Source organism: Dipteris shenzhenensis, chromosome 33 (genome assembly GCF_047967505.1).
Source record: "Dipteris shenzhenensis isolate YYH24624 ecotype China chromosome 33, Dip_SZ_1.0, whole genome shotgun sequence".
In the NCBI taxonomy this organism is placed as follows: Eukaryota; Viridiplantae; Streptophyta; class Polypodiopsida; order Gleicheniales; family Dipteridaceae; genus Dipteris; species Dipteris shenzhenensis.
In genome coordinates, this window is record NC_141628.1 from 39180857 (window position 1) to 39193602 (window position 12746).

Sequence of the window (12746 nt, forward strand, 5' to 3'; positions counted from 1 at the left end):
GATCACTTTACTATTACACAAGAGGTATAATCCAAGGGAAATACTGAAAAAAGGATGCGCAATCTTAGATATGAAGGCTTTTATCTATGGTGTATTGGTCTTAGGTATGTTTAGAATGATTGAACATAAGTTGAAAACAAAAAGTGGGGAGCTGAATAGCCCGTTTTTCTTTTAGTTTTAAAAGAGAGTTTGACTGAGTATGCTTGTGCTTTCTAAGTTAGGAATGGAATCTTGCCTCTTTGTAGGAAGCGATACATAAGTGTAAAGGGTCCATTTAGCTTTTTATGTTTTAAATGAGAGAGAGAGAGAGAGAGAGAGAGAGAGAGAGAGAGAGAGAGAGAATTTTAGTTTTTTGAAAGATTTTGTTTCTTGACTTATTTGTTTATTTTTGCTTAGTCACCTTCTTCCTTTCTTCTTTGTTTCTTGTTTTCTTTCTCTTTTTTGTTTATTTGATGTATTTTAGTAAGCACTGGGTTTGCCCAAGAGACTCCGCGGGTCTTTAGAACCCAGTATAGTTGCTTATTCTTGGGCATTGATGACGACATAAGTGTTGCTTTGCTTGCTAAGTATGTCTTCCTTTTGTTTTTCATAAAAGATTTTGTTTACCTCTTTTTTCTTCTCTTTCATTTTCTCTTTTACTTTCTGTGTAGATTTTTTGTCTTTAGGATAACAAAAATTCTAAATTTGTATGATTGGACTTATTCTAGTCTTACAAAGGTATATATATGTCCAGTTAGGTCTTGTAATTTAGTCAAGGCATAGCTGGCTTAGAAAGATGGAATCTCAAGGCCCTAGTTGTTACAATGTTGACAAAAATGAGCCCATGCTTAGTTAGGTAATCGAGGGGCAATTGACCACAAATGAAAGTGGTTAAACCTTAGCTCATGAAGGGTAAATGGTCTTAAGGTGTATTGAAATATTGCTTTAAAGCAGAATTACTTGGAATCTCTTATGATTTACTGAAAGAAGATCAATGTAGTTGGCAACATAGATCATTGATTGAAAAGCTTTGAAAGCTAGAGGGAAATGCTTTGTGCTTTGCAAAGACCATAGCTACGCAAACCTATGTGCTTATGGAGTTGTGCCACCTTCATCATTCTTATGAAGATCCAAATGTGTGCATGCAACTTGTTTCTTTGTGCATCATATCATGGAGATTGAATAGTGACTACAACCAATATGTAATAGATATACCAAAGGCCACCATGTTGCTTATAGAGATCCAAATGTGGAGATGTGAAAGCAACTTGTTTCTTCGTGCCTTAGGTCATGGAGATCCAGTAATGACTACAAAGATATGTAACTCTTGGTATTTTTGTGTTTGGTTCTGCCTTTACAAACTCTTTCCATGTAATTTGTTCTCTTGGATGTTAAAATGATTAGGCTTGCTTTTGGAAAACGTAATGATGAATACTTGTGGTCTTAGACCATAGTAGTCGTCTATTGATGCGACACTCATGTTGTTGACATTCCTATTGTTCTTGTTTGTGATGTGTTAACCATTCTTAAACTTGCTTGTTAGGTTTCCATTGGCCATCTTAATCTTCAAACAACCCAGTTATTCCTTGAAACATGTTATTGCATGCATTTTAAAGAAGAGAGAGGTCAAATGAAGCAATGAGGGTATAGATGGTCATATTGGGACACATACAAAGTATGTTGTTAAGCATGCAAAAATGACCCTTTGATTCCCCTATCTGTGTTTGCTTTGAGCTTTCAAGGGAGGCTAACCCAATTTAAATCGTCTTGTGGATTATTTCTTGTAGGAATGGGTTGCACAAAAATGTGTCCTATAGGAACAATTGAATTACAATGGGATCCTCTCCCCTTGACATCTTCACAGCTTTTGATATCTAGTTCTAAAATAAAGGACCTCAATGTTAAGTCTTTTGACTTGGAATTGAACCATCCCAAGATATAAAATTGTGGGGTGTTAGAATCTGTGCTCTTTTTGGTTACCACCATGATAGGTTGTGCTTAATTTATATCAGGGGTACTGTTGTTTCCTTGGATATCAAATACATCTCAACATGGAGGTTGTTGAGGTCCTTGGTGAGGTCTTGAATGGAAGCATTTGTAGGCATCGACTATGAATGTAGAGGAAGGGGAAGGAGAGAAGATTACAGTGGTAGCAGATTATGTTATGGGGGAAGAGGTTGATTGTAGAAGGTCGAGGCTACATTATCAAGTTTCAAGAGTAGAGGAGCAAATCAGTGGGGGATACCTTACAAGCTTATTGTCTTGTATCACAACTAGCAGTGAAAAATAAAGCCAAGTGCCAAAGGGCAACATTTAGAGCCAAGCACCAAGTGGCCATGGAAAAGATCCGTATACTATCCCAGAAAACCATGGGCACACTACTTGTAATTACACAAAATTATTATGCTTGATTGAGCAACTAATGGGATTGGCAATTACAGAGGCCACAAGATGTGGCATCATTTTTTTGGATGTCTATAAAAGTGCCATCGCCAATGGATAGAGCCTCCCTCCCAATCTAAAAGATATAGGTTTAAGTTCAAGGAACTAGGCATTGTAGACCCAAATGTTGGACCCTATAGCAAAGTAGTGGTTGGGATTGGCTTCAACACCTAGAGTAAGAGTTGGTTGACATTGCCTCACTCTATCCTTGTCTATTAACAACAATGTCCAAGCACCCACATTTCCTCTGTAGGTTGGTCTTGCCCAATGCAGTAGAGGAACCTCATCCTTCCACAACCCCTACACTTTGATGGCGTCCCTTCTCACTACAGTGCTAGTACCTAGCTCCAAAAAAGTGCGAGACAGCCTTTAAGCCTTGACATTGGAAGCCTGCCATTTGACCACCCAACTTTGAGTAGAGATTAGTCTATGTGGGCTTGGACCCATGAGGATACAGAACAAATAAAGCTCAGGCAAATGTTAGCCTCTAGTTATTCGGAGCCAGTTTGAGTAATTGAGCATGGGTCCATGAGTTACCACAGCAAGGAGCTAAGCTATAGGTCTCTATAGATATATGATCTTCTCTATAGGTCTCTATAGATATATAATCTTTATTGGGAAACTCTAATTTAGTCCTTCTTATTTGTCTATTTATTAATATGGGTTTTAAAACTTTGTTCCCTCCCCTTATTAATGCTAACCCTTCTAGTTTCTTGACCCCAACTTCTTTAATGACTAATCTATCCCTTACCACACTCCATCCATAGTCTTAATAATTCCACCTCGCACTCATTTTTTGTTCTTGTCCTTTCAAATTTTCAAGAAGATTAATTTTTTATTTTTTTTACCCTTTCTTTTTCTAAAATTCATTTTTCATAATTTTTTGTATACTCTCGCACTGAATTCATTAAACCTATTTTCCCCCGCTTACCATTCTTTCTCTCTCCATAAGGTTCCCAAATTCATTACTTTTGTCCTACCCGCCCGTAAAACTCATTGTTATTCTAACAAATCTATCATTTCAAAATATACATCAAGCTTGTTAAGTCTATGGTTAAGTTCTCATTTTTATTGTGACACTGATAACAAGGAAGGGGTGTTTATGACACCTGTCTTCCCAACTAAGGTTTAAGCGGGTTCTCACCACATTTTTCTTTTTGGATGGTGGCAGGTATGCAGACTCCTCTCTTCAATAAAAGTGATGCTTTCTAGGACTTATCCAAGCTCTACTTTTATGCAGTTGTGCAAAACCATTTTTACAATATTGCCCACTGCTTGGTAAATTTTAGGGGTTCACCTACTTGTTCGAATACTTTTCCTTTAATGCAATAAGTTTCTCTTTCTATTTCATTCTCCAGCTTCACTCTTTGGTCATTTCACTATGCAAAGGGGTGTTGTCAAGTCTTCCACACACATGTCCTTTCCCTTGCAACTCTGGATGGTTGCACATAGTTCACTTATATCATTAAGGCCTTCTTGGCTTCTTGACTCCCTTCTCTAACTTGTTATTTATTTATGTTTTCTATTAATTCTTCACTTGTCCTTGCAGAATTATTCATGGGATCACACTCCAAATCCAAAACTCTCAACAGCTCTCGCCCTAGTTCTGACTCCCACCTCCCAAACAATACATTTAAGGCATAATGGCCCTTGGCCTTTTGACTCTTTTCATTTCTCTTATGAGCAACACTGTTTTATTACACTTACCTTTTAGTTTTTCCCTTTTTATATACACTCTTCTATCCTAGATTATTGTCAGAATTTTCCACTTTCCTCTACTTGCCTAATATTACTATAACCACAACTTACCCATATATCTATTAAACCAATTTGCTTCCATACTCCTAAATTCTAACCTACCTTACTCAAGTACTTCTCTTCCATTCCTTTTCCATTGCTTAAAATTGCACTATAGTTCTTATTCTCTTCGAGTAGACAATAGGTCATCACAATAGGTGATGACCTACTGTCTCACCGAGTGTGTTGTATCCTACTAGGGCAAAGGTGGACACACACACACACACACACACACACACACACACACACACACACACACACACACACACACACACACGCACACACACACACACACACACACACGCACGCACACACACACACACACACACACACACACAACATGCATGCACGCACGCACGCACGCACAATCCCCTTTTTCCTTTTGACCATACTGCTTACTTTTCTTCCCTTTATAATCCTTGGAAAACCCTTTTTAACTACCTTTCCCCTTTCTCTCTCTCTCTCTCTCTCTCTCTCTCTCTCTCATTTTTCCCTCACTTTCTCTCTACCCTTCTCTCCCCTGTCTTTCTCCTAAATTCCCCCAAAACCTCTCAATTTATCCCACTCTAGCACCTTTGTTATTTTTCATAGTTTTCTCCTGATTTTGTCTATTCTCCCCTATTTTTTCTATTATTTTTTTCCTGATTTCCTAATTTTTGCTAATTATTTCCTAATCTCCCTATTATTTTCATTTTTTCTAATTTTCCTTACCTTTTAATTTCTTCCTAAACATTTTTCTAAAATTTTCTTAATTTTAACCTATTTTTTCTCTATTCTCTCTCTCTCTCTCTCTCTCTTTCTCTCTCTCTCTCTCTCTCTCCCTCTACTTTTCTAAATTCTTCAATTAAGAATTTAATTATTTACCCCCCATCTTGTACCTTAGTTCTCCTTGATTTTCTCAAATTTCATAAAATGTTTTATTTTGCCAAAATTTTCAATTATTTTTTCTTATTTTCCTATTTTATTCTTACTACACCTATTCGTTAGATATCAATGCTCCACTCTCGTGTAACTACGCAGGAACTAGCTAACTCTACTTGTAAGCTCCCCATATGAGGAGAAGGCATTTGAGTAGCTCGGTTATCCGGTAGGTCCTGGTTTGGACACCAGATGGGGGTCATGTGTGGCCTGATGGCTGGACGGCTTCAGATAGAGTTGGCACACTGCCAACTAGGCTACATGCAAGTACGGGAAGGCATCCCATGACTGAACGCACTGAGGGTAGACGGAGCATTTCCCGGGGTAGCCCACTCTCGGGCTGCGGGGCCCGTTTGGAGCCCCAGATGATCCCAGATGGCTCTGGGCTGAATGGCAACATAGGTTAGTTGCTCTATTCTGTGCCATGGTTCTAACGTGTGGTTGGTGGTCTATTTCCAGACCGGCCTCCAGTCGGCTGTTTCGGGCGAACTAGGTCGGTCTCTCAATTGGGTCTAACCGACTACGACTGGTGGCTATATAAGAGCAAGCCCGTGAAGCCCATATTCATCACTGGCTACAGCAACCTTGATTCCTTAGCATACAGCCTCCGTCGTCTACTGTTTCTAGCACGCCATCGAAGCTTCTCACACAGGAGCGCACGGCTGGGCAGCGCCATCTATTGTATCAGTTTTACAGTAATCAAAATTTTGATTCTTCATACTATCTGCTTCTCTCTCTTGCATACGAGATCCTGTTATCTGTTGAGCATAGACGTTGTATTGTTTTCTTACATGGTATCAAAGCTTGGGCTCTAGCAAGAAGATTTGGTAGTGTGTTTCTGTTTGCGAGCAGATTGTGAGAGATGGCCCAGCCCGCAAGACAGCGAATCCCACCATTCGGCGAAAGCGGAAAGTTGGATGGCACTAACTAGCCACTCTGGAAGTTCAAGATGAAGACCATCCTAAGCGCATACGAGCTTTGGGATACTGCTATTAGGGTGGACATGAAGCCGGTTGCGAGACCGAATCTAGCCAATGCAGGACAACAAATAGTAGCAACTGTGGATGAGATTCTCGCGTGGACAAGAAGAAATGCAGATGCGCTATGTTTTATTGTCTGCAGTGTAAGTGATTTTGTCATGGCGTTAATTCAACATGTCACCACAACGGAGGAGGCATGGATGGTCTTGAAAAATCAGTACGAGACCACGAATCAGACGCGGATTCAGAATCTTGAGACTCAACTCGCGAACGAGAAATTATCTGAGTTTGAAATGGCAGAGAAGTTCATCACTAGGGTGAAGAATCTATGCGATTAGATGACTGCGATTGGCATCACCATCACCAGTGAGAATCTAGCACAAAGTTGCATATAGATTCTCCCACCAAAGTATGACGGTCTTGTTACGGTGCTGAATACGTAGAACAGAAATCCGTCCCTCAACTTTGAGGATTTCAGCGCAATGCTTCTGGAGGAGATGCGTCAAAAGACAAGGACTGGAGAAGATTCGGCTTTCTGGGCTAGATCAAAGAAAGGTAAGGGTAAGGACTCTGGTAACCCATCTTCTTCTGATGATAAAAAGAGAAAGAAGAAGATCAAATGCTTCTATTGCAACAAGGCAGGGCACAAGCAGAATGAGTGCTGGAAGAAGATTGCAGATGAGAAGAACGGAGTAAAGAAAGAGTCCAGCAACAACGCGCAGCCAGTACCAGTAGAGCTATTCATAGCAATTGAGGAGATTTGCACAAACGCAGTTCATGTACCTACGGATGAACCTTGGATTATTGACAGTGGTGCATCGCGCCACATGACTAGTCGGAAGGATTGGTATACCTCTCTACATCCGGTAGGGAATGACATCCTGGTAGCAATCGACAATGATGCAAAATGTCCAGCAAGAGGAAAAGGTACGATTGCTCTCAAGTCAAATGGAGTTTTAAAACAGTTGTCCAATGTTCTTTATGTGCCAGATATCAAGAGGAACTTGTTGTCCATTTTTGCGATCACGGATCAGGACCTCAAAGTTCAATTCGATAAGAATGGCACATAGATTTTGGATCTTTAAGGGAAGGTCATTGGTAAAGGTACACGTCGCAACAACATCTACGAACTCTCAGCTTTTAGTGCTTGAGCTGATGTGAGCAACACTAAGCTGTGGCATGAGAGGTTTGGTCATCTAAACCTTAGTTCTTTAAAGGAGATGCATAAAAGTGGAATGATTGTAGACCTACCATAAATTATAGATCTGCCCGATGTATGTGAAGCTTGCATGATGGGCAAGTAGCATCAGCAGCCCTTTCCTAAAGAGGCGAGTAGGGCAAAGGCTCCTCTAGAGCTCATTCACACAGACCTTTGCGAAAAGATGGAGACGGAAGCTTTGGGTGGTTCCTACTACTTCATGATGCTGATCGACGACTACAGTAGAAGGATATGGATATACTTCCTGAAGACTAAAGATGAGGCTTTTAGTAAGTTTAAAGAATGGCATGTAATGGTCGAGAAAGAAATGGGGAGGAAGGTGAAGAAGTTGAGATCAGACAGAGGTGGAGAGTTCACATCAAGTGAATTCGAAAGTTACTGCAAAAGTCACGGGATCAAGAGGCAGATACCCCCGCCACATACACCACAGCAAAATGGAGTAGCAGAGCGCAAGATGCGCGTCATCTGCGAAATGGGCAGGAGTATGATGAAAGCGAAAGATTTGCCAAAGACTTTCTGGGCTGAAGCATGTAACATGGCAGTTTACATTTTGAATCGTAGCTACATGAAGGCTGTGAACGGGATGACTCCACTGCAGGCCTTTTCTGGTAAGAAACCTTCAGCTGCACATTTCAGAGTTTTTGGATGTGACTGTTTTGTGCATGTCCCTGATGCTAACAGGACCAAAATGGGAACCGAAGAGCGAAGTGTATTTTCTTGGGCTACAGTGAAGAGGTGAAGTGTTACTGTCTCTATAATCCTATTACCAAGAAGGTAATGGTAAGTCACGATGTGGTCTTGTTAGAACAGCCGCATCAATTAGAGGAGGATGCTTCTTTCCCAGATAACCAGGACCAGGATATCCATCTAGTACAACCACCAACAGTAGACCGAGCTCCCCCAACGGTGCTTGGGAGGAATCAAAATAAAGAAGAGGAAGAAGAGCCTGCAGAACCACAATGGCAACAGCCATTCCCAAAGTGGGTAAAGCAGCTTTTGGATAGCAGAGAACCTCCAGCCATTGAGGAGGAACCATTCGAACACCGCCGGTCCAAGAGATTAGAGCAGCAAAGAAGGGTGCAGGAACACTTGTTCAACTACGCTTTGATGACAGAGGTGATCCGTGCTGAAGAACCCAAGTGTCTTGAAGAAGCATAGGGTGATGATAGGTGGATGGAGGCTATGCAGTCGGAGTTTGGCTCCATAATGAAGAACAACACTTGGGACCTTGTGGATCGACCACCAAAACGCAAGGTAATCGGCACCAAGTGGGTGTACAAGACCAAGTACAAGTCTGACGGCACGTTAAATAAGTACAAGGCTCGGCTCATGGCAAAAGGATTCGCACAGGTACATGGTTTTGATGATCAGGATACTTTTGCTCCCACAGCTTGACTAACCACAATTTGCAGTGTTTTGGCTTTAGCAGCACAGGAAAGTTGGCCGTGTTTCCGATGGATGTAAAATTTGCCTTTCTGAATGGAGATCTCAAGGAGGATGTATACGTGGAACAACCACCAGGTTTTGTGATCCCCGGTTCAGAAGGTAAAGTTTGTAAACTAAAGAAGGCACTTTACGGGTTGAAACAGGCCCCACGAGCGTGGTACCAGTGGAGTGATGCCTACTTTCTACAAAACGGGTTCAGGAGGAGCCCATCTCATGCAAATTTGTATATCTACAGAGAAGGAGGTAGGTGTATGATCGTGGTCCTTTATGTGGATGACCTTGTCATAAGAGGGAACCATGAAGAAAAGATATCGCAAACAAAGTAGTTGCTAGGAAGAGAGTTTGAAATGACAGACCTCGGACTGATGCATTTCTGTTTGGGGATTGAAGTTTGGCAAGAGCCAAAACAGATCTTCATTTCACAGCTGAAGTATGCCGGAGAGATACTGAAGGCATTTGGCATGACTGAGTGTAAGACAGTTGGCACCCCTATGGAGGTTGACGTGAAGCTCTCAAACGAGGATTCATCACCACTGGTGGACAAAGCGGAGTACAGAAGGCTTGTGGATAGTTTTATTTACTTGTGCAACACACGGCCGGACATCAGTTTTGCGACTAGTGTACTAAGCATGTTTTCCAATAAGCCCCGAGAGAACCATTGGAGGGCAGGGATGCGGGTGCTGAAATACATCAAAGGCACACTTGATTATGGCATCACCTATACCAAGGGCAACATCTTAACCAGATTCTGTGACTCGGATTGGCCAGGAGACATGGACAGCAGGAGATCAGTGACATGTTATTGTTTCTCACTTGGATCAGGAGTTGTGTCATGGGTCAGCAAGAAGCAACCCACAATTGCTCTTTCTTCTACCGAGGCTGAGTACAAATCAGCATGTTTTGCTTCTTGTGAGGCAGTGTGGTTGAGGAGGATTTTAGGGGACATGGGTGTAGTACGCTCACACAAAACACATCGAGATTCAATATCACTTTGTATGTGAGCTCATCATGGATGGAGAGGTCGACTTAGTGTACTGTCCAACTACAGAGAATGCTGCGAACATCTTCACGAAGGCTCTTGGAAGAGACTTGCTGGAGAGGCATCTTCATCGACTTGGCATTGGGCTGAAAAGGTAAGTTCACTTGCGGGTGGACATTGAGGGGGGGTGTTAGATATCAATGCTCCACTCTCGTGTAACTATGTGGGAACCAGCTAACTCTACTTGTAAGCCCCCCATATGAGGAGAAGGCATTTAAGTAGCTCGGTTATTTGGTAGATCCTGGTTTGGACACCAGATGGGGGCCATGTGTGACCTGATGGCTGGATGACTTCAGATAGAGTTGGCACACTGCCAACTAGGCTACATGCAAGTACGGGAAGACATCCCATGGCTGACTGCACTGAGGGTAGATGGAGCATTTCCCGGGGCAACCCACTCTCGGGTTGTGGGGCCCGTTTGGAGCCCCAGATGATCTTGGATGGCTCTGGGCCGAACGATGACTGTAGGTTAATTGCTCTATTCTGTGCCACGGTTCTAACGTGTGGTCAATGGCCTATTTCGTGACTGACCTCCAGTCGGCCGTTTCGGGCAGACTGCGTCAGTCTCTCAATTGGGTCTAACCGAGACTTAATAGTCCAATTTTAATGAAAATTATATAATACATGTTGAGATATCGAGCTCCACTCGCGATATGCTAGGGTGACCGTTGTGTATTTATGTCACCAACTTGTTAGCTGGAGATGCGGTTGGTACACCGCCCACGAATAATAGCGGGATGACAGCTATCCTTATCTACACTAGTTTGTGGCTCAGTTAGTATGCCACCTTAGTTGTGCAGCACAATCTCTGGCCTATGCCGCGTGATCACTTATCATCGTGCAACCTTTTGCCATAGCTTTGCCACTTGTCATTGGGCACCGCATCCATGCAGGTCATTAAAATCGAAGGTTGGCTTGGAGAGACCATCGCGCTGATTCTTGACGTAATAATTAGACACAATCTATCATTCTGAACACCACTGGCAGTGCAATCTCTGGCCTGACCACTTGTCATCATGCAGCCTTTTGCTGCATCTTTGCCTGTAGCCCATGCAAATCATAGGTTGGCTTAGAGAGACCACCGCACTGGTTTTTGGCATAATAATGAGACATAATCTATTATTTTGAGCATTGCCTCAGCACAGTCTCTGGCCTGACGGCATATCATCGCCCAGAATTCAAGATTGTCTTGGAGAAACAATCGCATTGGTTCTTGGAGTTATAGCTCCGTTACCTATTTTTACGTATTATAGGAGGAGGTCTATGACAACCAATGCATTGGCAAACAGAAGGAGATCTATGAAAGCCACCACGCTAGTTCTTGGAGTTATATATTTGTGTGCCAAGAAAAATTTATTTCATTGGGCGACCAAGCAAAATGCAATTGATGCTCTCTGTGAGCATGTCATCTAAGGTGGTGACATGCAAATGTGTGGGGAATCGACTGTGGGAACGAAGGGTCTTCACTAGTGCTAGCATTTCTACTCCAAGTGAGTGCAACGCAATCACCTTATATGAGAAGGCAGATAACATTGGGATCACAGAGCATCAAGGGGGGGTCACAATAGTAGGCATGTTGAAGATGAAAGGGTGAGCAACAGATGAGCAGGAGAGCAGATGAGTGACGAGAGTTAGAGGAGGGAGCATGGAGCAAAGTAGAGCAGGGGGGGAAAAGAGCTAGAGGAGGGGTGTGGAGCAAAGTAGCAGAGCATGTGGAGCAAAGTAGAAGAGCATGGGTGGATTAGAGTAACATAGTAAAATGCCCGTGTGCTCTTCCTACAACTTCTATCCCCTCTCGTAATGGACCCTGCACAGTTTGGGAGCTCCTCACACAATCTTTACTCCCCCTTTACAACACACTTCGAGAGCCCCTCCTCCCCTGATCTTGATATCATGATGTATGGGAGCTCCTCTCTCACTGTTCAAAAGCCCAATTTGGATGCTCTCCAAAACTTCACCAGGTTGGTAGAGGAGGTGAACGTGAAGGAGGGGCAATTAGTTTGTCAAGGTCAGAAGATTACCATCAATGAAAGCATGATTGAAAATGCTCTAGGAATATCATGTCTCTTCCACAGCTTTCTTGAGATTACCATCAATGAAGCATAATTGAAAATGCTATAGGAATATCATGTCTCTTCCATTGCTTTCAAGAAAGTAGTGGAAGAGACATGATTGAAAATGCTCTAGGAATATCATGTCTCTTCCACTGCTTTCAAGAAAGCAGTGGAAGAGACATGATATTCCTAGAGCATTTTCAATCATGCTTTCATTGATGGTAATCTTCTGACCTTGACAAACTAATTGCCCCTCCTTCACGTTCACCTCCTCTACCAACCTGGTGAAGTTATGATATTCTAGATGTATACCCCAATGCTCAGATTAGTAAAGATGGAGGAGTCAAGATTTCGAGCTTGCCAATAGACCTCCAAGATGTGCTGAAGAAAACCATTCACTTCTTTCCTAATACGAAAGGAACCTGCAAGTTCTGGGAGGTTCAAGTAGTAGTAGAGCAATTGAAAGGACATGATGTATCTTTCTCAAGGGTGATCTCCAAGAGCGTGCTAACCAACATGAAGAATTACATGGATGGCAAATCCCAATTGTCATCTTAGTACACTGGAGTTGCAATGCACTGATGGCATCTACCCTCAAAAAGATTTTTGAGCAATATGATGCGCAGATGTCTCAAAAGGTGACTTTTCTACAAGAGAAAGCCACTGATGCAGCAAAGGCAGCACAACTTGAGAAAAGTCTTAGGGAAGGTGCAGAAGCCAAGGTAGAGGAGGCACAATCGAGGGCCTTACAGGCATAAGAGCAAGCTGAGGCTGCTACAAAATAGGTCGACATGGAAAGGCATAGAAGAGAAGAAGGAGAGAAGCACATGTAGAAGCTCCGAGATAGGCTCAAAGAAGTGAGAAATGATGGG